We start from the raw sequence: 11,469 nt of genomic DNA on the forward strand, positions 1-11,469 counted from the left end.
ATTCTCCAAGGTCTTGATAGACACCGCTTGGCTCTTGCACATGAGTCTCAACTCCTCCAATTCAGATTTTTCATTAGACTGTTGCAGCTGGAGTTGTTGTCTTGGTGCATATTGCGGTTGCTGGAAACCAGGAGGGTTGTATTGCTTTGCTGTATACTGCTGATAAGGCTGCTGAACCACATTCTGAGAATTTCTCCAACTAAAGTTAGGATGATTGCGGTTGTTAGGATGATAGGTGGCTGGAACTAGCTGCTGCGATCTTTGAAAGTTGCTTATGAACTGAGCTGATTCACTTGAAATAGCACAATGCTCCGTCTCATGCACACCAGAACAAAGCTCACAGACACTAGTGATCAGATTAACTCCATAATTAGCCAAAAAATCCACCTCCATCGTCAAAACCTTAAGCTGAGCAGCTATAGCAGTAGCTGCATCTACCTCCAGAATTTCTGCTACCTTGCCTTGAGTTAGTCTCTGAGAAGGATTCTGGTATTCATTAGCAGCCATCAGTTCAATCAATTCATAAGCTTTATCGTAGCTTTTAGCCCACAAGGCTCCTTCTGATGCTGCATCAAGCATGGGTCTCGAAGTAGCACCCAAACCATTATAAAAGCAGTTAATGATCATCCATTCAGGCATCCCATGATGAGGAAACTTTCTAAGCATTTCCTTGTATCGCTCCCAAGCCTCACCGAAGACTCCCTAGTCTGCTGCACAAACTGAGTATGAGCATTCCTGATTGCAACTGTCTTCGCCATAGGGAAGAAATTAGTAAGGAACTTCTGAGCCAAATCTTCCCATTTAGTGATAGAGCCTGGTGGTAGAGAATGTAACCAGCTCTTAGCTTTATTCCTCAGAGAGAATGGGAACAACCTTAGCTTTATAGCATCTTCAAAAACTTCATTGAACTTGAAGGTGTCGCAGATCTCAACAAAATCTTTGATGTACGTGTTAGGATCTTCTATAGGAGAACCCCCAAACTGAACTGAATTATGTATCATCTGAATCGTGCAAGCCTTGATTTCAAAAGTGTTAGCCGTGATGGCTGGTCTGACAATGCTAGACTGCTTATCATTGATCTTTGGTTGAGAATAGTCCATCAAAGCCTTTGGATTCGCTTCTGGTTCACCCATTGTAACAAGAGCTTTTTCTTTTTTCTCAACTAAGATTTCTTCTTCAACTTTCTCCTCTACAAGAACTTCTTAGAAAACTTCCTTAGCTACTACAACTTCTTCCTCAGCTTTATCCAGTGTTCTCTTACGAGACCGAGAACGCGTATGCATACACGCTCGCTAGAGTACCTGAAATAGGACAAGGATATAAGTAAGTAACAATATCCGAGTCACCGAACTTTAACGAACACTGATGATAAACACATAAACTAAAAATTAACATCGAGTCCCCGACAACGGCGACAAAAACATGTTAGGACGAAAACATGCGCTAAAATTCATGCAAGTATACGCGATCGTAAGTAATATAGAATTAATTTTAGTTCATTTCCACTGATACTGTTTAGGTTAATTAATTATAATGAATGTACTTATGCAACAATGTTATGGTTATTATTCAATGTTAAGATGATCACAAATTGAGATTGTTTATAACTATGATTAACTAAGAGATTATAATAAAGAATATTAACTAAGAGATTTAAGAGGATTGTTTTACTATATGACACAAACATGGGATTCTAACTTCTTTACTACTTCATTCAGTAGCCTCTTTATTCTTAACCTTAGCATGCAATGGTGATGATACTAATAAGATAACACCAAACTAGTAAATGCCAACTTTCGTTGTACGAATACCCTACTACCAGACATCCACAAAAGAGATAGATGCTGAATAGACACCAATTATATTGAGACCCTATATGTCCATAGAATTTGACAACATAACGATTTAATTCATAAGTTATCTATTATGATTGCATAGGGCAAGTAAGATGGTTAAAATTACCTACGAATCATGCATAACATTACATGAACTTATGCTAGCATGGAAATGTCTAAACCCCTAAATTCACTTTCGCTTTATTAGAGATTAAACGCTATCTTATAAGTTCGCGATGCTCATAAGACGAATAAGCACGATCAATACTAGGATATCATATAATCACCGCACACTAAGGTATCGAATAAATTAGCTAAAGAAATATATAAGTAAATCCTCTTGAACCCCAAGATAATGATTAGCCCATAATCGGACTCATCATCAATGTGGGTTCCGATGAAAGCATGGTATAATAAACGTAGTCTTTATACTGAATAAATAATAAACCAAGTACGTAAAATAAGAGTATAGGTTCAACAAATAAGAAAACTAGCATCCAAGATTACAACTTAAAATAAAGAATCACAAGAATAAACTAGATCCTCTTCGCCTTGGTTGAATTGTGCTATATGGTCTTCTTACGCCTTCTCCTTAAGCTATGGAACATCTTCTTATTAAAAGCGATTATAAGTTTTTATTATATATGCTGTAGAATCAACCAGGGCTTCAAACTCTCAAAATCCAAGTAGAAACAGAATTCTGGCATCCCGACCAGGCGCGGGCGCGCGCTTCACCAGCACGGGCGCAGAAGCGCGCGGGCGCGCTACAAATCTGCAACTCGGCGCGGCCATGCGCTACTACAGCGCGGGCGCGCTCACCTTCAAGAAAAAATACTGATTTTTATTTTCTTGCATAGTTTGAGCTGGCGATCTACGAGCTTCCTTCCTAAGCACCATCTTAACACCAATTTAGCTCCAAAATGGTGCTAAATTTCCTGATTATTTTATTTTTTCCTGAAATGCAAAACACATCAAAAACACAAATAACTTTAGTACAAAACACCAATTCGAGCTTTTATAGAGCATTCTAACTGGACATAAATGCCACTTAACATTATGTGACTCATAAGCGTTTACAAAATTAAGCGACCTTTCGAAACGAAAGATATTATGTCTCGAAAGTATTTTTAATGGAAGCAGAATATTTTTCTGAGTCTAGGCGCGTTCGTTTCGTATTAAACGGACGAACGGTCTATTTAATACGAAGTTTTGAACAAATTTTCGGAATCAAAACAGGTCTCCGAATCATTTTATAATTAATTAATAGAGTCTGAACACCCAAATCTAATTTTAAAATCATTTAATAATAATTATCGAGCCTTGAAAATAATAATATTTTAAAGTTCAAAACTACTTTTCAGAATTTTTAAATCAAAATAAATAATTAAATCTAATTAAATAATCAATTAAAATTAATGAATAACTAATTAAATTAATTAATCAATTAATATTTAAATTAATTGACTAATTAAATAATTAATTATCAAGTAAAATTAATTAAGTAAATAATTAAGATTTATTTTTAAATTAAAAAAATAATAATTTTCGGAAAATAAATAATGAATTTTGAATTTTAAAGTAAATAAAAATCAATTTATGAAAATATTATAAAAAGAAATATTATTTCTGAAAATAATTAAACTGAAATCAAAAATTAAACAGCAAGCAAATTACTACCCAGAAATTCATAAAATTAACAGCGTTCATTCGTTTGAACATCAGGAACTTAAATATGCAATCAGAATATTCAAATAATACATATTTTGGCCAGAACGATCGGCTAAAATTTCACACCGCCGTCTGACTTGATTTTCCGATGAGCCCCTTCCCGGTATCGTTTGTTCACCATTGTTATGGATAAAAAACTAAGGTTATTACTTGCTGTATTTATTACTAAGATTCGGGAGCTCAAGGCCTTTAATGGCTGCTCTCGTGTTTCGTGGCTCGATCTGCCTTTACGAGATGCCTACGTATCTCCGTGAATTAGAGAATCAAGCCAAACAACGTAGTTCTAATTGGTGGGGGTGAGACCCCTTATATAGATATTGGGAGTCCTTGAATTGGACTTGGTATAGGAGACTTGGTGGGCAAGTCTCATAATTAGAATGGACTTTGGAGTCCTAGATAGTAGGAAACTGATTCCTTATCCTTTTAGGTCCCCTTGAGGCTAATCTCCAAGGATTTATATCCTTATCGGGACTCTTCTCAACATCTGATTTGTCCCTTATTAATTAATTACGAAATTAATTAATAATCAGGGCTTTTGGGCCTTTTTTATTCCATCAGGCCTGATCTGGTCCATCAGGCTTAACCTTTCTGGTCTGAGTATCATATATCTTTTTATTGGGCCTAGCAGCCCACAATTTGTACAATTAATGCAGTATTTAATTATACAATCATAATTTATTTATCCCTGTCATTTGCCCCCCAACTTTTGGGAAATATTGATTAGGTTTCGCAGAAGTTAAGTCTATTCGTTCCCTTACAGGGTTTCGTTTTTCCGTAAAGTGTGGAGCGACCTACACATTTACAATGAATTTTTCCTTTTATTCAGGAATTATCTTAATTTCCAGGAATTTTTCCCATATTTCCGGGATTTTTCCCTTATTTTCTGGATTTTCCCTAATTTTCTGGGATTTTCCCTAATTTTCTGGAATTTTCCCTAATTTTCTGGGATTTATCCCTAATTTTCTGGGATTTTCCCTAATTTTCTGGGATTTTTCCCTAATTTTCTGGGATTTTCCCTAATTTTCTGGGATTTTCCCTAATTTTCTGGGATTTTCCCTAATTTTCTGGGATTTTCCCTAATTTTCTCTATTTTTCAGATTTCCAGCCCTATTTCGACCTGGATCCTAGTCGAAATTTCGACCTGGATCCTAGTCGAAATTTCGACCTGGATCCTAGTCGAAAATAGGGGTCAGCCTTGCCATCCTGGTCGAAGGAATTCGACTAGGATCCACGACCTGGAATTTGACCAGGATCCTAGTCGAAATTTCGACCTGGATCTAGGACCTGGAATTCGACCAGGATCCTAGTCGAAAATTCGACCTGGATCTAGGTCGAAAATTCCACCTTTTTTTTAGCTTCTTGTCATGAGCCTATCGACTAGGATTTCGACTAGGATTCTAGTCGATATTTCGACCTGAATCCTGTTCGAAAATTCTTTGGTTTTCTTGCTTTCTGGTCGAAGGATTTCGACTAGGATCCACGACCTGGAATTCGACCAGGATCCTAGTCGAACTTCGACCTGGGTTTTTAATCCCCATTTTTTGAAAGATGCTTGGTTTATTCGACCTCATTCCTGGTCGAAGCTTCGACCTCAATTCAGTTCCGTTATTCCAGCTATTTTCGGGTGTCTGCTCGAAAAATTTCGGGCAGGATTCACGACCTGGAATTCGACCTGGATTCTGGTCTTTTTTACCCGTTATTTTCGGGTGTCTGCTCGAAAGATTTCGGGCAGGATTCACGACCTGGATTTCGACCTGGATTCTGGTCTTTTTTACCCGTTATTTTCGGGTGTCTGCTCAAAAGATTTCGGGCAGGATTCACGACCTGGATTTCGACCTGGATTCTGGTCTTTCACTAGCCTTCTTTATTTAGCTTTAATTTAGGGTATTGTATTTTCCAAATCCTAACTGGATTTGGGCCTGGCCTTTTTTGTAGGGCCTTATTAAATTTTACTGAGCCTCTATTATTGGGCTTTTCCAAATCTTGTTGGGCCTCTTTTATTGGGCCTTTTCAAATTTTTGTTGGGCCTCTTTTCAAATCTTATTGGGCCTCTTTTATTGATCTGGGCTTAATACACCCTGTTAAGAATGCTCTAGAATTCCTAGGAATATTCTGGAATATTCTTTTTTCTGGGCTTTTTTTTGTTCTCAATGGGCTTTTCGTCCCTTCAACTTCCTTTTCCTCTTATATAAAGGAATGAGGAAAAGCTATTACTCCTCACTTTCTCATTTCTTAGTTTTCTTCTTTATCTTCCTACTAAGATTCTCAGAGGAATAACAGCAAGTCGGAGCTCAAGGCCTTTTTCAAGAGCGCTTCTTCAGGTAAGATTCCTCCCTTTGCTTTTCGTGTCTATTTCTCCTTTGTGTGCCATTTTAAGATAGCCTATTTACATGCCCCTTACTTTTTTCAGATGGCTGACAAAAGAATGACTCGCTTGGCCAAGATGAACGTGGCTAGAAAGTCCAACGATTTTCCTATTCGATCGAGGTATACTTCCTTAATCGACATGATCAACACTCGAGGGGACGAGTATCCGTCTGATGCGCATCTGGACGCGCACGATCATATTAGTGCTTTACGGGATCCCAAGGAGCTGGAAAAGTTGAGCAGCTGCTTCAAAATCAAGGAGCCTTTTAAGCTGGCTCTTGCGGGTCCGGCCGACAGGGCCTGTCAGTGGAAGAAGGACGCGCTATGCGTCTATAGGGACACTCTAAGGGCAGGTATTAGACTCCCTTTTCATCCATTCATTCCTTTGCTACTGGCTGATGTGGGCATCAGTCCTTGCCAACTTCCCCCTAATTCTTGGAGGTTGATTCTGTGCTATCTGTCGCAATGCGCCAAGCACAACGTCCCCACTTCTGTTGCTGTCTTCAGGAAGATTTTTCAGTTGAAAAACAGCCCTGATAAAAGTCCGGGTTGGGTTTCTATCAACCAGCGCCCCACCATCCCCCATATCGTGAATGGGAAGTCCATCCCTGACAACAACTTGGGGTGGAAGAAAGATTTTTTGTTTGTTATTTGGGAAGGTGGAGATTGGGGCTCCCTGTTTCGATCATCCTTTGGGCTGGCCGTGGACGGGAGCCCAAATGACATAACTTTGTCTGAGGAGGAGGCTAGAGGTTTCAACCTCCTTACGCAAGACAACGGTACTTCCCATTGTTGGGACCTTATCCGGGAGACCGTCCTGGTAGAACGCGGCCTTTCGCCCGTTAATAAGAAAAGTAAGTTCCCTTTCTTATCTCCTTTATTTCCTGCACTTTTATTTTATTGGTTTTCAACTGACTTTGTTTGTTGCAGTGGCTGAGAAGATTGAGGAGGCTACCAAGCCGAAGGACCTGGAGACAACCAGGATGAAGAGGACTGGGAAGGTCTTTAAAGACCCTCGACTTGGTGATCGCTTCCCTGAGTTCCTCCTTCAGGCAATGGAGCCAAGCGAGGAAGGCCCCAGCCAAGTTTTGCGCACCAAGCAGAGGCCAGGGGCCTATTTTCAACCTGCCTGGGGATCCGGGGCAAGGACTCAATCGTGGGCAGCACGGCGCTGTCCAAGGAATGGTCTAAGCATTCCATCTCCCCGGTGGACTATCAAGATTTTGTCCTTCAACAGGACTTAGAGGGGAATGAGCTATTTGGAGCCCAGGCTCTGGCGACGGTACGTCCTTTACTTATGCCCTTCTTACTTATTTTTCATGTTTCTTTTCTGAACTTTCGCTGTTTCTCTTGCAGGCTAACGCTCATTTCCAGGGGGCAATTCACCAAGCTAAAGCTTGGAAGGTTGGCCTGGAAGATGCCAACAAGAAGTTGGAAGAGGCTAACCAAAAAATAGAGGCCCTTGAAGCTCAACTGGCCTCTTCCACTTCTGACCTAGAGACGGCCCGGGCCGAAAATGTCATTCTGAAGGAGCAGAAGGACAAAGCCTTTGATGGCTGGATGGACACCCAAGAATTCAAGGACTTGATGGTGGAGCATGATGCCCTTCTTCACCCAGTTAGCTATAAAGAGGGCTGGGATGCTGCTGTGGAGGCCATTCAGGATGAGTTTCCAGAGGTCCTTGAGCAGTCCCCCTTTCCTTGCCCTGTGCGGGTTCCAGAGCTTGGAGGTGTTACTGAGAAGCTTGCTGTTATGATCAAGGATGGAGAGGAGGAAGATTCTTCCGAAGAGGAGTTTGAGCCTGTCGCTAAGAAGGCCAGGGTGGAAGAGCCTCCAAAAGCAGCGTCTCAACAGCCAGCATCTCCTGTAGAGGGAACTTCTACAGGGACTTCGGAGGGGACAACCGAGACGTCCGAAGAAACGACTGAGACTTCCGAGAAGACTTCGGATAGTGGTTCTGAGGAATCTCAGCCTTCCAAGGCCTAACTTTTTGTATATCTTCTTTTTGAACTTTATTCATATCTAAACTTGTTACCCTTCGGGGTTATATTTTATATGTTGCTTTTCTTGCCTCTTTCTGTTTAACTTTACAATCTTAATACGTATTTGAACTTTAAATATAGAAATAATTTCAAACTCTTTAATATGAAGTCTGGTTTTCCAAAACCTTACATAGCGTGGGTTCGACCCTAATCAACAATAACTAGACAATGTAAATTCTACTGGAATATATAAAATCCTATGCAAGCAAAGCTTCAAGGTGCTTTTAAACCTACTTGTCAATGACAAGTGAGAATCGTACTTCACCTATCTTACACGTAGTAAACCTTCAGGTTTTGTGCGTGCCAGGTCCTCGGGACTTCAAAACCTTGCATAGTTTCCAGCTTGTAGGTTCCTCTACCCTGAACGCTCTTGACTCTGTACGACCCTTCCCAATTCGGGGCAAGCTTTCCTTTCTGTCCAACACCTGAAGCCTCTATTTATCTCAAGACTAGATCTCCTTGTTTAAAAAATCTCTCTTTAACCCTTAGGTTGTAATAGAATGAAGCCTTTTTCTGATATTCTACTATCTTTGCATGTGCCCCATCTCGCACTTCATCAATTAGATCCAGGGCTAACCTCTGCCCTTCCTCATTTTCTACAGCATTGAAAGTCTGAATCCTTGGAGAGGAATGCGATATCTCCACGGGAACTACTGCTTCTGCCCCATATGCCAACATGAAAGGAGTTGCTCCTGTCGTGACTCTACAGGTAGTCCTAAAGGCCCATAATATTGGAAGTATCTCATCCACCCAATTATTTCTTGACTTCTCGATCCTCTTCTTTAGTCTATCCAGAATTATCCGATTTGCTACCTCTGCTTGCCCATTGGCTTGCGGGTGAGCCACAGAGGTGAATCGTAACTCAATTTCATTTTCTTCACAATACTTCTTGAATTCCTCATTGTTGAATTGTGTTCCATTGTCGGTGACGAGGATACGGGGAATTCCATATCGGCACATAATGTTTTCCCACAGGAATTGTGCAACCTGCTTAGTTGTGATTTTGGCCAAGGGTTTGGCTTCGATCCACTTGGTGAAATAATCAATGGCTACAATCAGAAATTTCCTTTGTGCCGTGGCCATAGGAAAAGGCCCTAGAATATCCATCCCCTACATGGCAAAGGGAATAGGTGAGTTGATAGAGGTCAGCATCTCGGGGGGTTGTCTAACAACTGGTGCATGCTTCTGACAGCGATCACACTTCTTCACATATTCTTTGGCATCAGCCATCATTTCTGGCCAATAGAAACCTAAATGAGTTATCTTATGAGCCAAGGCCCTGCCCCCCAAGTGTTGTCCACAAATACCTTCATGCACTTCTTCAAGAGCCAAGCGTGCCTCATCGGGCCTGAGACACCTCAAGTAGGGAACCACGAAAGATCTTTTGTAAAGAATCCCATCTATCAAAGAGTACCTTAGTGCCCGAACAGTTAACTTCCGTGCTTCAGTTGCATCACTTGGCAACCAACCGGTCTGAATGTGAGCCTTGATGGGATCAATCCATGACGTCCCCAAGCCTATGGGAGCCACTAGCTTAACATCTATGCTTCGTGTCTTCAAAATACAGAAGTACACACTTCCTGAACTTTCTTCAATCTCAGACGAAGCGAACTTTGATAGCGCATCTGCCTTAACATTTTCTTCCCTTGGAATGTGTTCAACATGGAATTCATTAAATTGGGTCATCACAGCCCTTACTAGGCGGACATACTTAGCCATCGTATCATCCCTTGCCTCAAATTCTCCCTTTACCTGGGATATGATCAGCTTCGAGTCTCCACGGACCTTTAAGTTTTTGACTCTAAGTGTCCCAGCTAGACCAAGGCCAGCTATCAGGGCTTCATACTCTGCCTCATTGTTTGTGGTTGGAAAATCTAGCTTCATAGCATACTCAATTAAGAACCCATCAGGGCTTTGCAAAACCAACCCTGCTCCAATGGAATTTGTTTTTGATGCTCCATCAAAATAGAGAACCCAATATTCTTTCTCCTTATCATCCTTCTCCCTGTCCCCATTGTCGACTCCCTTGTCTTGAGGTATGGTATCTTCCTGCCCCCCGACTTCTTGGTTGGGTATGGTACATTCCACCACGAAGTCAGCTAATGCCTGGGCTTTTATAGCCGTACGTGGCTTATACTTGAGATCAAACTCTCCCAACTCTATTGCCCACTTAATCAGTCTCTCACTTGCCTTAGGACTGTGAATGATATTTCTCAGTGGCTGATTTGTTAGCACTTCAATCTGGTGAGCTTGAAAATAAGGACGCAGCTTTCTTGAAGCCATTACCAAGGCTAAAGCGAATTTCTCTATAGTTGAATAATTCAACTCAGCACCATGCAAAATTTTGCTGACATAGTATACGGGTTTCTGGACTTTCAGTTCTTCCTTAACCAACTCCGCGCTCAAGGCGCTTTCTGAAACAGCCAAGTACAAGAATAAAATTTCACTCAGAACTGGCTTGGCCAACAACGGGGCCTGGGCCATATACTTCTTTAACTCTTCAAATGCCTTCTGGTTTTCCTCACTCCATACAAAGTCTTTGATGTTTTTTAGCGATTTGAAGAATGACAAACACTTGTCCCCTGACTTGGAGATGAATCGTCCTAGCACAACAACCCTTCCTGTAAGCTTCTGAACATCCTTAACAGTTTTTGGTGGTTCCATGTCCAGCATCGCCTTTATCTTATCCGGGTTAGCCTCAATTCCCCTCTTTGAGACCATCAGTCCCAAGAATTTTCCAGATCCTACTCCGAAAGCACACTTCATCGGATTCAACATCATTTTGTGGTACCTCAGGACCTCAAAAGCTTCCCTTAAATGGGCTATATGATCAGTCTTTACTAGACTCTTGACTAACATGTCATCAACATAGACTTCTATAGTCTTACCAATAAGATCCTTAAAAATTCTATTCACCAACCTTTGATAGGTGGCTCCTGCATTCTTGAGACCAAACGCCATAACAAGATAACAATAAACACCAAAGTCAGTGATAAATGATACCTTTGGAATGTCATCCTTATGCATTTTGATCTGGTTGTATCCGCTAAACCCATCCATGAAACTCAGCATCTCATGTCCAGCAGTGGCGTCAATCAAAGTATCAATTCTAGGCAGCGGAAAGCAGTCTTTGGGGCATGCATCATTCAGATCAGTGAAGTCTATACACATCCTCCACTTTCCATTAGCCTTCTTTACCATTACAGGGTTTGCTAACCACTCCGGAAATTGAATCTCCTCAATGAAACCAGCCTCTAAGAGCTTTTCCACTTCCTGCTTTATAGCCTCTTGTCTTTCCGGGGCAAAATTTCTTTTCTTTTGTTTCACTATCTTCCGGCTTGGATCTACGTTTAGCTTGTGAGTAATTAACTCCGGGTCTATGCCTGGCATATCAGCTGCTGACCATGCAAACACATCACTATTTTCTTGCAAAAATTTCACTAACTTCCCTCTAAGGGGCTCCTCTAATGTGGCTCCAATGGAAGTCGTCCTCTCAG

The 11,469-nt window shown here is 41.1% G+C and overlaps 1 pseudogene; it reads left to right on the plus strand.

The window, feature by feature from the left end:
• The first annotated feature begins 637 nt into the window (after window positions 1-637).
• LOC141662646 (small nucleolar RNA R71) lies at window positions 638-733 on the plus strand (annotated as a pseudogene).
• The last annotated feature ends 10,736 nt before the right edge of the window (window positions 734-11,469 follow it).

Source organism: Apium graveolens, chromosome 5, assembly GCF_009905375.1.
Source record: "Apium graveolens cultivar Ventura chromosome 5, ASM990537v1, whole genome shotgun sequence".
Classification (NCBI taxonomy): Eukaryota; Viridiplantae; Streptophyta; class Magnoliopsida; order Apiales; family Apiaceae; genus Apium; species Apium graveolens.